Here is a 5,735-nt window from a genome sequence, read left to right on the forward strand (position 1 = left end):
TGCTGAACCACGACTCCATTGCTGCGACTCCATTGCCGCGAGTTTTCAGTCATCTTCTCTGTCGCGCCGCCAGTGTCAATCCGACTCCATCGCCGCGAACAATCCCAATCCCACATCCATTCAGCACTCCTACGTCGGCGTTGACATTGTCACCGTCAAAGGCCGCCATAGCCAGAACTTGGTCTGTCTCTCTTTGATTTGTCTTCTTTTCTTTAGATTTTCTTATTTTTGGCTTTAGAACTTGGTCTTCTTTTCTTCCTAACGTGCGCCGGTTTTAGCAGAAGTGAAAGAGATAAAAGAATTCTTTCTATTTCAAAAAAAAAAAAAACAAAAACAAAAACAAAAAAAAAATGACAACTTTTCAAAAAGAAAATGCCCAATCAATTTCAATTATACTTGATGGGCATAACTACAATCGATGGGCAACAACTATGAGGAGTTATTTGAAAGGACAACAACTATGAGGAGTTATTTGAAAGGAATGAAACTGTCTCTTGTTGTCACTGGAGACAGAACAGCACTAGTCAAACAGATGGGAGAAACTGATGACAAGTATGCCGATCGACTCGAGGAATAGGAAAGCAAGAATCATCGGATCCTTACATGGTTCACCAATACTACTGTTCCTTCAATCAACGTGCACTTTGGGCACTTTGAACTTGCAAAAGAAGCTTGAGACTTTATTGCCATGCGGTATAGTTCTACTACCCTCTCTCATCAGTATCATCTTATGACTACTTTGTCCCGACTTCGTCAAGAATCAGGTCAATCAATCGATGAATTTCATTCCAAAATGTAACATCTATGCGATATGCTTGAGAATTCAGAGCCACAGTTTAAACATGAACAGGATATTTTTATTATTTGAGAAAACAAATACATCGAGGTGACTTGCATAGGGATGGCAAAGATTGACGGTGCAGGGGCGCATATAAAGGATGCCAATCGTGAAGGGTGGTGCATATGCTTAAGGAAGAGAATACAATTGTCAAGGCTGCATGGTGTTGTAGAGAACAAAATGCAAAAGCACAAAGAAGGATGTACGAATAGAGGAACGCATGACTTAGAGTCCGTTTGTTTCATATATTAAAATTTAAATTATTAATTATGTTATTATATTTTTTTCTCAAAACAAAAAAAAAATTATATTTCAAACATCAAAATAAAAAATAATGATATTTGAGTATACTTTTTGAATGAGCCTCTAGAATTTGGAGGTTACGACCTGGGGGATTTGGAGGAGCATGGCCTTGGGATAGAGAGGAGGGAGGCTCACGGCTTTGGGATTTGGAGGGACACAACCTTGGGACAGGGAGGCATACAACCTAGGTTTGACGGCTCTCAGCCTAGGGTCATGAGGTGCACAACCTAAAATAGTTTTATTTTCTTTCTTTTTTCTTTTTTTTTTTCTTTGGCTAAGAAAAAGGAAGGAAAAGAAGATTAATCTATTGGTTGTTGGAAGGTAGGCCATGGAAATATGGATTGGTATTTTTCTTTTTCTTTTTTCCTTTGTCGTGGCAGGTTTGAATAGGTAGAAGGGAGACTTAAGGTATGGGTGATTGTGAGAGATTTGCATGCGGTGACAAGGGGCTTAAGCTATGCGGATGGTATGTTGTGTGGAGGAAAAGAAGGAAGGGAAAATTAGGAGGATGAGATCAGGGATCGATATTATCTCTAATATCATAATAATAATTATAAAAGAAAATAAAAGAAAGAAAAAAAAATAGACATATTTAATATGGTTTGACAATGTGTCTAAATATATGAACTAGGAAAAGAGAATTTATCAGCATGGATCACTATAAAATGGACTCCATTTAAATACAAGTTACAATCATAGAATTTATTGTTTTAATTTATATATTTTTTTAAGGGGCGTTTTGTTTTACTATTAGTGTCTTGTAATTTCGTGTGAAACGTTCAACACAATATCTATTGGATACCTACGTAAGTTAATATTTCTTGAATTAACAATACCATATGCCTTTGCATGTTTAGTATTATATTAGGCGTCTTTACAATTGTAGAAATATATGACGACGTTTTAAAAAGGTCCCACAAGTGTGTTCCTCATATTCACGATGGTTTTTTTTATCAAAGTATATGCGCGTGGAAGATCAAATGGTTTCGGCCGCAACGACTTTTAATGATGGTTTTCTAGAAATCTATAATCATTTGACGACTTTTTCACAGAAAAAAAAAAAAAGCAGAAAATTATTTTCTTACTCAAACAACGAATTTTTCAATTATTCACTACTACAAACATAGTATTTAACGAAAGATACGACAACAACTAACTTAACCATCATCGCATCTATAGTCGTTATATGTGTACCATATTCAACGATGATTTATAATTATTGTGAAATTCAAAAGTTTATACAGTTGTGCACATTCACGTGTATATTACTCAGACATTGTCGTCTAGTGTTCATTTTTAACCTTGATTTTTAGGAAAAGCAATTTTTAAATCGACGCAAAACCAAAAAATAATTAGCCCATTTTTTGTGTTTTCTACCGGTGCCCTGTGTCGCTTGTATTATTTAGCCTCACAATTCTTTGATTTTGGTCAATATATCACATATTTTCAAATAACAATTTACATTAGAGTGAAAATAGGATCAATTATATCAATAAGTAAATAGAATGAAAATAATTAGTTTAAAGATAGAATAAGTGTAACTTAACAAGATTAATTCTAAATTAACAAGCACAATTGTATGTGAGGATTTCGAAGCAGCTTTCCAATTATATGTTTTACATCTATAGAAATTGCAGGAAATAACATTTTTATGAACTAAACTAAGAAAATAACCAATTTTAAAATGTTTGAAATAAATAGCAGTAAATAGATTTTTTTTACCGCGTAAATGTTTTATTTACTATTAATAAAAAGATTTTTTATCATGTAAATTTTCTATTGATGACTGATAAAAAAAAAATTTTACCAGGTAAATTTTTAATTTACAACTATTACTTCAATTATTTAATGTAAATTTATTATTTACTTCATTCGTTGGTTAATCAAACTGCAAGATTAGGGCCAACTATTAGCGATTGGGAGGACATATTTAAGGACACCATTGCCGAGATCGAGGGGGTCTTTCACCAGCACAACATATGAAAGTATTCGGAAAGCTTGCCAGAAGATGAAGGAAGATTTCAGTAGTAGTGGTGGATATTTGGAGAATGCCAATCTGATGAGAGGAAAATATTCGGTGTTTTCTGAAACATGGATCCTAGCGAACAATCTCCTCTCGACACTTGAAGCAACTAAGTTAAGGTTGGTGAACTTGCCCAAGTTACCATGAACTGTAGACTTATGGAAAATATTGGATGACAGGAAAATATTCTGGGCCCGTTCAGTAAGTATATTCTAAAACTTATAATTCTTGATTTTAACGTTTGAAATTCAAATATTAAGTGTTTTCTTTGCCAAGTTACCGTGAACTGTAGACCGATGGCGATGGAACAAAGTGAAGCAACTAAGTAAAGGTGGTGAATTTGTGACTTTCATATGGTTACTCGCATTATATCATTTGGACTTTACAGCCGAGGAGATACGCAAGAAGCTTCAATGACATTGTTTTCAAGTCTCCCTTGTTTCAAAAATAGCTTACTTAAAGGTTGTACTTGGTCCCACTTTCATTTTCTTTCTTTTCATTTTTAATGAATAAAGAGTGAAAGCTCATGTTTTTAATTCTGTAACTTAACGAGAAATTGTATATTATATTCTATTAATAGATGTAACTTTAATATATTAATGTTGGGATTCTCAACAACATTCTTCTTATTTTTAGTCATTATATTCTTTCCACTTTCAAAAATAAGAGTTTGGGGACCCAGTTATCTAAATCTTCAAAATAGACACCGGTTAACGTTCAAAAGTGATGTTCACAAGTGGTCAATTGTAATACAGAAGGGCGGTCGTATCCACAGAGAGATAATAAAATAACAAGAATGACTAACAGAATAAGAGCGTTAGAGAAAAGTGAATTAAAGAAAAATGAGAGTTTTTAGGATTTTTGTTGCAAATAAAATAAAAAAGGAGAAAATCTGTATGAAGAAAACGGTAAGGTGTTGAGAATTCCTAATGCTTCGTTCACCAATTCAAGTTTTGATTCACAAAATAAAAGAATCGAATAAATTAAATCTCTATGTTGGCTCAGAAAAATATTATTATTACAAGTTATCCAAAATCGACAATATATCAATTTGACAATATTGCAGTAAAAGACAATTTGTAAAATAATTTGAATGACAAAACAATGCATGACAGAATTACATAAGAAAAGCGTGACTAAACTTATATAAAAATTGGCACACAATATTTTGAAAAGTAATAGAAAAATAGATGAGATTTAATTTATTCAGATGTTGAACTTTACAGCACAAGGAATCAACACTCTAAATTGGATCGCTCAACAGAAATTCATCTCTGACCTCACCAAGAGAACTCTAGCCTAGCTTGCAAAACATTCTCACAAGTTCTAGAGAGAAAATATGAGACTGACAGCAAGACGATAGAAAACTGAATATTAAAAGCTTCTAAAACCTTAGGCTAACCCCCTTATTTATAGTGTTTAGAGGTTGCCTGTCATATAAGGAAACAAACAATAAAAATAGAAAATTACAAAGGAAAAGGAAATAAAATAAAATTACACATAAATTTGGAGAAATCATATATTTAATTTGGGGAAGAAATCCAGCAATTTGCTCTAATTTTGAAAGGAGAATTTTAGATTTAGCACCAAGGGGACACGTGTCGCGTTACGATTGGAAGGATAGAGTGAAATCACCACGTGCCGTGCTCGGAGTGGAAGAAGGGAGCTGGCGGTTAGAGACAGCTGGGACTCGCTCGGACAGCTGGCGCGCGCAGAGCATGCTGGCAGCGCAGGTGTGGGAGCCACTGGGGAGAAAGCTGAGACGCGCGGTGATGTTTGCGTGGAAGAAACGCGCGCGCTGAGAGAAGGCGTGCTGGTGATGCGCGCGAGGAAGATTCGGGAAGTGAGGAAGGGCTGGGGCCCACGCGGAGGGAAAAGACAGTGGCTCGGCTCAGCTGACGCGGCTCTCTCTCTGGCTCGTGTGGCTCGGATGAAAGGCTTAAAAATATGGCTTTCATGGCTTCTTCTTGTGTAGCTACACTGCTTTCATATGTAAATAATTAAGTAAAAACTAGACAAATTCTAATTAAAAGTATTATGAATAAAAATAATGGAATTGTTTAATTAAAGCTTAAATATTTTAATATTATATAAATCAAAAGCAGCATTTAAGGTGTATTTTTATGCACTAATCGGAGACCTAAATTATGTGAACAAATAGGAGTTTGGGAAGCAAGTTATCCAAATTTTTTACATAGAGATTCATGTGTGAAAGATCAAAAAATTTGAGGATTTTAGGTAAGATTATATATATATATATATATTGTTGGGAATAGTGTCCTAGAAGTATGAGATGTATTAGGATATTTATTATTTATTTAATAAAATAGTTTATTCATTATTTTATGTGCATATATTTATGAATATTTTATGAATATCAATAAAAGTTCCATGATTATTTATGTGACCTTAAACATTGTATATAAGTGTTATATACGAGATGATAATGTTTAAGGATAATAATCAAAAAGTGATGTTTGTAATAAATCTAATTAAAGTTCAGAATTTTTAATTAGAACATTACTAATACATGTCATTTCATTTAGAATGGAACGGTGTTATCCGCACTGT

This window comes from Morus notabilis, unplaced genomic scaffold, assembly GCF_000414095.1.
Source record: "Morus notabilis unplaced genomic scaffold, ASM41409v2 Scaffold662, whole genome shotgun sequence".
Taxonomy (NCBI): domain Eukaryota; kingdom Viridiplantae; phylum Streptophyta; class Magnoliopsida; order Rosales; family Moraceae; genus Morus; species Morus notabilis.